The sequence below is a fragment of the Schistocerca nitens genome, chromosome 3 (genome assembly GCF_023898315.1).
Source record: "Schistocerca nitens isolate TAMUIC-IGC-003100 chromosome 3, iqSchNite1.1, whole genome shotgun sequence".
In the NCBI taxonomy this organism is placed as follows: Eukaryota; Metazoa; Arthropoda; class Insecta; order Orthoptera; family Acrididae; genus Schistocerca; species Schistocerca nitens.
In genome coordinates this window covers 254,353,011-254,365,002 of record NC_064616.1, presented here as the reverse complement: position 1 = coordinate 254,365,002, position 11,992 = coordinate 254,353,011, and positions in this window count along the sequence as shown.

Sequence of the window (11,992 nt, the reverse complement as noted above, 5' to 3'; positions counted from 1 at the left end):
TGTCAAAATCCTGTATAGCCGTCTTTTGCGGTATGGACGGCTGCGAGCCATGCAGGAAGACTGTCAATGAGGTTTTGGAAGGTACCAACAAGGATATGGAGTCATGCCGACACCTTGAGCATCCATGGCGCGAACAGCCCATTTTAGGGGTTCTCACAGATTCTCGACTGACTTTAAATCCGGGTAGTTGATGTTTGGGGAGTATGGTTAACTCATCTTGGTTTCCACATATACACTGCGAACTGTGTGACACATTACATTGCCCTGCTGGTGGATGGCATCGAGCGGAGGAAAACCAAACCAATGTAGGAGTCGACATGGTTTCCAAGGATAGACACAGATCCATTATGCCTTCCAGAATGACGAAATCACTCTGGGAATGCTACAAAAACAATCCCTAGACCATAACGCTCCCTCTTCCAGCGTGGATCCTTCTCACGATGGTATCAGGGTGTTTGCTTTCACACGTTTCATGCCGTACTCGCCGATGACTATGTATCCGATGGAGCATAAAACGTTATTCATCAGAAAAGTTCATCTGTCGCCAGTCAGTGGACATAAAGTTGCGATATTGGCTTGCAAATTCCAGCCTTCCGATGAACAGCAATCAGCGCGGGTGCATGAACCAGGTGCCTGCTGTGGAGGCCCATATGCAGTACCGTTCGCTGACACTGTTGATAGCCCCTCGGTTCATCTGGACGGTCAGTTGCTCAATAGTTGCCCGTCCGATCGCCGGTACACATCTCTGCAGCCGTCGTTCACCTTTGCCATCTATCGCCTGTGGTGCACCACTGTTGCCTCGACGCTGCTTTTACACAACACAGGATACTGTAACGAAGGCAGCAGAGAACAGTTTACAAGCTTGTTTCGGAAATGCTTCCACCCTTTGGCCACAAGCCAGTGATCAAGCCCTTTCGAACATCAGACAAATCACTCCATTTCCGCGTTACGACAGCGACTGCACTATTTCCACGTACCCCTGATACTGCTAGTGGTGCCACCTGCCTTCTGTGAGAGATTAGTGTACGTTGACGTCGAACACAGGCCGTCGTCACATTCATGTGACTGGACCCTGTATTTAAATGGGCTAATGAACGAGCGAGCTAAATGCACCACTCCTACTGCAACCACGTGAATCGGCAACTTACAACTGGCGCTAAGGTAAATTTACAGTTTCTAAGCGTAAATTAAGTTCAACTCCAAGTTTGTTCAAATGGCTCTGAGCACTATGCGACTTAACTTCTTAGGTCATCAGTCCCCTAGAACTTAGAACTACTTAAACCTAACTAACCTAAGGACATCACACACATCCATGCCCGAGGCAGGATTCGAACCTGCAACCGTAGCGGTCGCGCGCTTCCAAACTGTAGCGCCTAGAACCGCTCGGCCACCTCGGCCGGCTCCAAGTTTGTATCTTCATTGATGTAGGAGATATAGTTTTGGGAAATCAGATGAATCTTTTTAATATGCCCTGCATTACGTCTAAGTTGTGTCAACAGGTACGTTAGGGCATGTTTTATTATTCATAAACCGCATTTGCATTTGAATGTCGGTTGTTTGTGATAATATCTTATCATGACTCGTGTGAGAGGGAGAAATTTCTATCAGCACTTGCCGGAATTCCACATCAACAGGAGTTTGCCTACTGAGACTGCGGTTTATCTTACAATGAAATGAATACCCCTAGCTGCATACAGGCGTTGATATACGTCAACGGGGACAGTTGAAAATGTGTGCCCCAACCGAAATGGTTCAAATGGCTCTGAGCACTATGGGACTCAACTGCTGAGGTCATTAGTCCCCTAGAACTTAGAACTAGTTAAACCTAACTAACCTAAGGACATCACACACATCCATGCCCGAGGCAGAATTCGAACCTGCGACCGTAGCGGTCTCGCGGCCCCAGACTGCAGCGCCTAGAACCGCACGGCCACTTCGGCCGGCCCCAACCGAAACTCGAACCCGGGACCTCCTGTTTACATGGCAGACGCTCTATCCATCTGAGCCACCGATGACACAGAGGATAGTGCGACTGCAGGGACTTGTCTCTGGCACGCCTCCCGTGAGACCCACATTCCCAACTTATTGACCCGCACTATATTCATAGTGCCCCTGCCCATTATACTCATTACTCGCGGCTTTTTGCCGATTCCCGTAAGAGTTCGGACACTGTTTATGCATCCGCACAGAAGAAGATGGCCACATGCCCGAAAGAACAGATACCGTCTTCATATATACCGGTTTATCTTTCCACAATATTTCTACTTGCGTTGGTAGTGATCCCAAGACTGTCTCGCGAAGACAGAAATCGGTGATTTGAGGAGGGTAACATTCAACGCCACGCAGAATCTCAACAGCCCCACGCGATTTCCCGAGAAGGGTGTTCAGCACAGTACAGGCACGGCACATATCTTGAGTCGGGAAATGGGCTTGTTTGCAGCAAGACATATACCCAAATTAGAGCACCACGTTCTCTCAGCACAGCGACAACTCTCGTGGCTTCTCTTGACGCTGTACTGGTGCGCCCATCTACAACACTGGTAACAAGAGTGGCACTACGTCGTTTTTTCGGACGAATCCTGGTTCTGTTTAGAGCGTCACGATGAACGTATCCGTGTGAAGACCACAACAACAACAACAACATGACCCAACGTTCATAGTGTGTTTTCTTTTATCCTAACTAAAGTTTTGGTACCATTCAGCAGTCTGTCAAAAACCATTTTTGCCGTATATGGCACTTTCATGCAGCAGAGTGTAAATAAACAAAAAACAGGAGAAACATTTAGCTTATTCAGTGATGTGTGGGTGTAAACAGACTTTAATACGTTTGTAGGCTAATCATGGTTATGTGATAAAGTACGTTGTTGCGAAATAGCTATCAGTCACTAAGCTTATGAAATATTAAAATCACTTTATTGTTTGCAGCAGACTCTGTAGTCATGGCAGCCACAGCCTGGATATATCATTTTGAAAATAAGACGGCTTCAGTGGTAAGTTCTTTATTTATAAGAGCGACCGGCTTCGCAGCATTTTAGCTGCATCATCACGTGCAACAAAATCGAGTCATCTTCAGACCGAGTAAAGACAGTGGGATGGCCCAGCGTTCATAGCATGTTTTCTTTCATCTTAACTAAAGTTATGGTACAATTCAGTAGTCTGTAGAAAGCCCTTTTTGCGGTGCATGACATAAATAAAGGACTTACAGCTGACGCGGTCTTATCTTCAAAATGATATATCCAGGTTGTGGCTGCCCTGACTACAAAGTCTGCTGCAAACAACATAGTGATTTTAATATTTTATAAGCTTAGTGACATAGCTATTTCACAATAACGTACTTTATCACACAAGCATGATTAGCCTACAAACGTATTTAAGTCTGTTGACTCCCCCACAACATCACTGTTGCTTTGTTTATTTACAATCAGCGAGCCAGTTGAACTCAGTCGTCTTATAGCAAGCTATCCGCCCACAGAGTAACTCAACATTCACCGATGCCAAATTTTTCTTCGATCAAATTGTGTGCGCTACGAAGATACCTGGTTAGGGATTCATGAAATGTCGTACGTATTCCTCTCTGTAAATTTGGCGAAAGCTGACTGCAGATGAATGAAGATGCAAAAATACAATGGTACACGATCTTTATGAGAGCCTCCCACAACATTGTTAGACAAATAATTTTTACGGTGTGATCTAATGATCGGTAACAGCGTGTGGTACAATCGTTAATCAGCAGTTAGTGTTCCACAACAGCAGTTCAGTGGAGTGCACTGGCCTTCCGTGGCGTGACAACGCCACGAATCCAGGTCATGGGCGACCGCCGGCCTGAGCGTGATTTCACAAGGACGAGACAGCACCACAAAGCAGGGCCACTGGCTTCCTCTGCCCACCATCAAATACCAGTAACATTCATCCCATTAATGTGCTATAATGCCCGATGGATGAAAAGTCTTTCGTTTTCATCTACCGGCAGAAAATCTGTGCGAGCATACAGATCTCCGAAGTTCACATATTTAAACAATTTTTGATAACATGCCGTCCCCAAGAGCCCATAAAAATTATTACGAAATTTACCTTCTTTCTGTATAATTGTCATAGCCATGTCTGATTTGTCTTTTTTATGCACACACAGCACTGTTTGAAAACAATCACTAAATTAGAATGACGTATTTCACAGTTCCGATACAAAATTTCACATCTTTATTGCCACGTTTGGGATGAAGGGTATAAAGTTACCAGTGGGACTCTTTAATCGAAAAAGTCTATTTATGATACGAAAGTTGCTGACACTGCAAAACCGACCAATATGTCGTAGAGTTTAAAACACTGTGCTTGCACTTGGAAAGAACGAGATTCAAATCCAACCATACTTTTTACGTTTACCATGGGTTCCTTACATTAATTATTGTGAATGCTGCGGTAATTTTTTTCGAAAGGACACGGCCGGTTTATTCCCAACCATCGAATTCCTCCATTCTATGCTCCATGTCTAATGACCATGTCGCTGATGGGACGTTGCACCCTTCCTTCACTGGTACTGGAAACAGCACAACTACTACGTACACTACTTGTAATTCTTTCTGTTTTCTCGGTCTCAGTTCCCATTTATGTTGTCCTCTATACACTGAGGTTCAAATGGTTCAAATGGCTCTGAGCACTATGCGACTTAACTGCTGAGGTCATCAGTCGCCTAGAACTTAAAACTAATTAAACCTAACTAACCTAAGGACATCGCCCACATCCATGCCCGAGGCAGGATTCGAACCTGCGACCGTAGCTATACACTGAGGTGACAAAAATCATGGGATACCTCCCAATACTGTGTCTCACCTACTTTTTACCGGTGTAGTGCAGCAACTCGTCGTGGCATGGACTCAACAAGTTGTTGGACGTCTACTGCAGAAAACTGAGCCATGCTGCCTCTATAACCGTCCATAATTGCGACAGTGTTTCCGCTACAGGATTTTGTGGACACTGCAAACTGACCTCTCGATTCTGTCCCATTAACTTTCGATGGGATTCAAGTCGGGCGATCTGGGTGGCCAAATAATTTGCTCGAATTGTCCAGAATGTTCTACAAACCAATCGCAAATATTTGTGACGTGGCGCATTGCCATCCATAAAAATTTCATGGATGTCAGGGAATATTAAGTCTATGAATGGCAGCAAATAGTCTCCAAGTAGCCGAACGTAGCTGAGGACCCAGACCATTCCATGTAAACGTAGCCCACACTGTTATGGAGCCACCTCCAGCTTGTTGACAACGTGGTTCCATGGCTTTGTGGGGTCTGCGCTACACTCAAGTCCTATTACCTGATATCACCAATTGAAATCTGGACTTATTTGACCAGGCCACAGTCCTACAGTCGTCAAGGATGCAACCGATATGGTCACGAGGCCAGAAGAGGCGCTGCAGGCGATGTCGTGCCGTTACCAAAGGCACTCGCGTCGGTCGCCTGTTTTCATAGCCCATTAATGCCAAATTGCGCTGCACTGTCCTAATAATACGTTGATTTCTGCGGCAACTTCACGCAGAGTTACTTGTCTAATGGCACTGACAACTCTACGCCAACGCCACTGCTCTCGGTCGTTAAGTGAAAGCCACCGGACAACTGAGAGGTAATGCCTGAAATATGGTACTCGCGGCACATTCTCGACACTGCGGATCTCGGAATATTGAATTCCCTAACAATTGAAACTTCCTGGCAGATTAAAACTGTATGTCGGACCGAGACTCGAACTCGGGACCTTTGCCTTTCGCGGGCAAGTGCTCTACCAACTGAGGTACCCAAGCACGACTCACGCCCCGTCCTCACAGCCTTACTTCTGCCAGTATCTCGTCTCCTACCTTAAAAACATTACAGAAGCTCTCCTGCGAACCTTCTCTAACGATTTCTGAAATGATATGTCTCATGCGTCTAGCTCCAACTACCACTCCACGTTCAAAGTTGTTAACTCCTGTCATGCGGTCATAATCACGTCGGAAATCTTTTCACATGAATCACCTGAGTACATGTGACAGCTCCGCCAATGCGTTGCCCTTTATGTCTTGTATACGCGATACTAGCGACATCTGTATGTATGCATATCGCTATCCCATGACTTTTGTCACCTCAGTGGAAGTAAGCACACAACGACACGCGCTGTTCTTGGAATCTTCTGGTTTTCCCCTGTCAGTCCTGTCTGCTTAGGAATTCAGACTGAGGAACCACACTCAGTACTCTTAGTCAGAGAGACCAGTACGCTAAAAGCGATTCGCTTACTGTACAACTCCACACCTCATTCCACTCACATTTCATTCATTATACTACTTGCAAAAGTAGTGACAAGGGTTAATTTGGCTTTATATTATTTATAAGAGTGTTCAAAAATGGCTCTGAGCACTATGGGACTCAACATCTTAGGTCGTAAGTCCCCTAGAACTACTTAAACCTAACTAACCTAAGGACATCACACACACCCATGCCCGAGGCAGGATTCGAACCTGCGACCGTAGCAGTCCCGCGGTTCCGGACTGCAGCGCCAGAACCGCTAGACCACCGCGGCCGGCTTAGAAGAGTGTGTTGAAAAGCAATGCTTCCAATTCTTTTGTGAAAACTCTTAAATTTTTAAAAATATAACAGAGGTCATAAAACTGTTACCTCTTTCTTCTTTATGTCTACATATTTTCAGCCCTCTGCCGCTAGACAGCTCCAAATTGTAGCGTGTAATATTGCGGTGCGTAACGTAACTATGTCACTGCTTTAAAAACAGCGTGGTGTAATCTAGTTTCTAAGTGCAGAAAGTTCGTCCAGTCATGGAGCACCCTATTCTTCAGCACAGCAGTGCCAGACTACACAAAACCGCTGCGACATCTGCAACAATCCTACGCCTTGGATTCAATGTCATCGATCATCATAGCCGGCAGTTCTGGCCGAGCGGTTCTAGGCGCTTCAGTCTGGAACCGCGTGACCGCTACGGTCGCAGGTTCGAATCCTGCCTCGGGCATGGATATGTGTGATGTCCTTAGGTTAGTAGGTTTAAGTAGTTCTAAGTTGTAGGGGACTGATGACCTCAGATGTTAAGTCCCATAGTGCTCAGAGCCATTTGACATTTGATCATCATACAGTCGCGATTTGGGGATATCCGATTTCCATCTGTTTCCAAACTTTAAAGGACACTTTCGAGGACTTCACTTTGACAGTGACGAAGCGGTGCAAGTAGACCTGACTTTGTGCTCCGTCAACAAATTCAAACATACTGCTGTGACGGTATCAGGAACTGGTCTCTTGTAAGAAACGTGTTCCTTGCCAGTTTGACTGTGCTGAGAAATAAATATGTAAATACAAGTGAAAAAGATGTGGAATATTAATAAAGTTTGTTTTATTTGAAAAGCTTTCAGAGTTTTCACCTAAAAAATTCGGAGGCATTACTTTTCAGCACGCCCTCGTAATTTATTTATTTTTCGTTACTGATATTTTGTGGTTCTAATATTTTAACTTGCGCTAGCCCGAGGCGGGTAGGATCCCATTTGCAAACGTGAAAGGATATCACGCACACTACCTTAACGTAGTTTTGACAGATAATAGGGAGCCATACATAATTCTTTAATCAGGTGGTGCTATTTGAAGAGGTCGTGGCGCGAATTCACCGTGTTGCGAAAAGTGGAAATGCGTTTCCGTGCACTTCAAATGCCTGCAATATTATTCCTATGGAAAGCCCCTAGTGCGTGTAGTTCAGAATGAGAGTTCTTTGCAAAGTTACATAGTTAAATAATTAAGTAAATGTTGTTAACAAATTACTTTTATACAGAGTGGGCGTAATAAAACTGGCCTGAAAAATACGAGGGGCGTTCAGTAAGTAATGCAACACATTTTGTTTCTCGGCCATTTTGGTTGAAAAATGCAGAATTTGTTGAAGGACATCGAGGAATATTCCTGCTCCAGCTCCTATAGTTTCATGAAGTTCCTGCAGGTGGTGGTGTTATACGTAGCCTTCAAAATGGCGTCTGTAACAGAGATGCGTTCCAAACAGAAGACTGCCGCCGTTGGATAAGCAGCTGCAGCAGCAAGTCGTATACTCCTAGCTCACTCATTTCTTACATAGTTTAATTCTTAATTTCTTTGAGTGTTTTTGGTACTTGCATTGTTTGATACATAAATTTCGGGCGTATTATAGTATTTGCGAGTTGTAGCATCGCGTTTTAGTACCTGAATAGTGTAAAATCGCGTAGTCTCCTTCCGCTGCCGAGCAGTGTGTCAGCAGTGCGTTAGTAGCAGCATTATTGCATTTGCTAGGCAATCTTGTATTTTAATAACCGTTTAAATTTTGTCGATTTGTTTGCGCTCTCTGTAGATTAGTTCAGACGTTCTTTGCAAAACAGTTTTTAGCATGGATAGGGACTGCAACTGCTGTGTTCGGATGCAGGCTGAGTTGGCATCCCTTCGCTCCCAGCTTCAGGCAGTGTTGGCTTCGGTCACACAGCTTGAGGCTGTTGCCAATGGGCATCACTGTGGGGGTCCGGATGGGGGTTTGTCGGGGACGGCCAGCTCGTCCCACGCATCCCCCGATCGGACTAACACTGTGGTTGCCCGGGATACTGCCCGCATTGAGGCTGATCCCTCACCTGTGGTAGAGTGGGAGGTAGTCTCAAGGTGTGGCAGGGGGCGAAAGACATTCCGGAGGGCTGAACGGAAGGCCTCTCCAGTTTGTCTGACGAACCGGTTTCAGGTTCTGTCTCAGGCTGATACTGATCTTCGGCCTGACATGGCTGCTTGTCCTGTTCCAGAGGTTGCCCCTCAGTCTGCAAGATCCGGGCGGTCGCAGAGGGTGGGCTTACTGGTAGTTGGGAGCTCCAACGTCAGGCGCGTAATGGGGCCCCTTAGAGAAATGGCAGCAAGAGAGGGGAAGAAAACCAATGTGCACTCCGTGTGCATACCGGGGGGAGTCATTCCAGATGTGGAAAGGGTCCTTCCGGATGCCATGAAGGGTACAGGGTGCACCCATCTGCAGGTGGTCGCTCATGTCGGCACCAATGATGTGTGTCGCTATGGATCGGAGGAAATCCTCTCTGGCTTCCGACGGCTATCTGATTTGGTGAAGACTGCCAGTCTCGCTAGCGGGATGAAAGCAGAGCTCACCATCTGCAGCATCGTCGACAGGACTGACTGCGGACCTTTGGTACAGAGCCGAGTGGAGGGTCTGAATCAGAGGCTGAGACGGTTCTGCGACCATGTGGGCTGCAGATTCCTCGACTTGCGCCATAGGGTGGTGGGGTTTCGGGTTCCGCTGGATAGGTCAGGAGTCCACTACACGCAGCAAGCGGCTACACGGGTAGCAGGGGTTGTGTGGCGTGGACTGGGCGGTTTTTTAGGTTAGATGGCCTCGGGCAAGTACAGAAAGGGCAACAGCCTCAAAGGGTGCGGAGCAAAGTTAGGACATGCAGGGACCAAGCAGCAATCGGTATTGTAATTGTAAACTGTCGAAGCTGTGTTGGTAAAGTACCGGAACTTCAAGCGCTGATAGAAAGCACCGAAGCTGAAATCGTTATAGGTACAGAACGCTGGCTTAAGCCAGAGATAAATTATGCCGAAATTTTTACAGAGGTACAGACGGTGTTTAGGAAGGATAGATTGCATGCAACCGGTGGTGGAGTGTTTGTCGCTGTTAGTAGTAGTTTATCCTGTAGTGAAGTAGAAGTGGATAGTTCCTGTGAATTATTATGGGTGGAGGTTACACTCAACAACCGAGCTGGGTTAATAATTGGCTCCTTTTACCGACCTCCCGACTCAGCAGCGTTAGTGGCAGAACAACTGAGAGAAAATTTGGAATACATTTCGCATAAATTTCCTCAGCATGTTATAGTCTTAGGTGGAGATGTCAATTTACCAGATATAGACTGGGACACTCAGATGTTTAGGACGGGTGGTAGGGACAGAGCATCGAGTGACATTATACTGAGTGCACTATCCGAAAATTACCTCGAGCAATTAAACAGAGAACCGACTCGTGGAGATAACATCTTGGACCTACTGATAACAAACAGACCCGAACTTTTCGACTCTGTAAGTGCAGAACAGGGAATCAGTGATCATAAGGCCGTTGTAGCATCCCTGAATATGGAAGTTAATAGGAATATAAAAAAAGGGAGGAAGGTTTATCTGTTTAGCAAGAGTAATAGAAGGCAGATTTCAGACCACCTAACAGATCAAAAAGGAAAATTTCTGTTCCGACACTGACAATGTTGAGTGTTTATGGAAAAAGTTCAAGGCAATCGTAAAATGCGTTTTAGACAGGTACGTGCCGAGTAAAACTGTGAGGGACGGGAAAAACCCACCGTGGTACAACAACAAAGTTCGGAAACTACTGCGAAAGCAAAGAGAGCTTCACTCCAAGTTTAAATGCAGCCAAAACCTCTCAGACAAACAGAAGCTAAGCGATGTCAAAGTTAGCGTAAGGAGGGCTATGCGAGAAGCGTTCAGTGAATTCGAAAGTAAAATTCTATGTACAGACTTGACAGAAAATCCTAGGAAGTTCTGGTCTTACGTTAAATCAGTAAGTGGCTCGAAACAGCATATCCAGACACTCCGGGATGATGATGGCATTGAAACAGAGGATGACACGCGTAAAGCTGAAATACTAAACACCTTTTTCCAAAGCTGTTTCACAGAGGAAGACCGCACTGCAGTTCCTTCTCTAAATCCTCGCACAAACGAAAAAAATGGCTGACATCGAAATAAGTGTCCAAGGAATAGAAAAGCAACTGGAATCACTCAACAGAGGAAAGTCCACTGGACCTGACGGGATACCAATTCGATTCTACACAGAGTACGCGAAAGAACTTGCCCCCCTTCTAACAGCCGTGTACCGCAAGTCTCTAGAGGAACGGAGGGTTCCAAATGATTGGAAAAGAGCACAGGTAGTCCCAGTCTTCAAGAAGGGTCGTCGAGCAGATGCGCAAAACTATAGACCTATATCTCTGACGTCGATCTGTTGTAGAATTTTAGAACATGTTTTTTGCTCGAGTATCATGTCGTTTTTGGAAACCCAGAATCTACTATGTAGGAATCAACATGGATTCCGGAAACAGCGATCGTGTGAGACCCAACTCGCGTTATTTGTTCATGAGACCCAGAAAATATTAGATACAGGCTCCCTGGTAGATGCTATTTTTCTTGACTTCCGGAAGGCGTTCGATACAGTTCCGCACTGTCGCCTGATAAACAAAGTAAGAGCCTACGGAATATCAGACCAGCTGTGTGGCTGGATTGAAGATTTTTTAGCAAACAGAACACAGCATGTTGTTATCAATGGAGAGACGTCTACAGACGTTAAGGTAACCTCTGGCGTGCCACAGGGGAGTGTTATGGGACCATTGCTTTTCACAATATATATAAATGACCTAGTAGATAGTGTCGGAAGTTCCATGCGGCTTTTCGCGGATGATGCTGTAGTATGCAGAGAAGTTGCAGCATTAGAAAATTGTAGCGAAATGCAGGAAGATCTGCAGCGGATAGGCACTTGGTGCAGGGAGTGGCAACTGTCCCTTAACATAGACAAATGTAATGTATTGCGAATACATAGAAAGAAGGATCCTTTATTGTATGATTATATGATAGCGGAACAAACACTGGTAGCAGTTACTTCTGTAAAATATCTGGGAGTATGCGTGCGGAACGATTTGAAGTGGAATGATCATATAAAATTAATTGTTGGTAAGGCGGGTACCAGGTTGAGATTCATTGGGAGAGTGCTTAGAAAATGTAGTCCAGCAACAAAGGAGGTGGCTTACAAAACACTCGTTCGACCTATGCTTGAGTATTGCTCATCAGTGTGGGATCCGTACCAGATCGGGTTGACGGAGGAGATAGAGAAGATCCAAAGAAGAGCGGCGCGTTTCGTCACAGGGTTATTTGGTAACCGTGATAGCGTTACGGAGATGTTTAATAAACTCAAGTGGCAGACTCTGCAAGAGAGGCGCTCTGCATCGCGGTGTAGCTTGCTCGCCAGGTTTCGA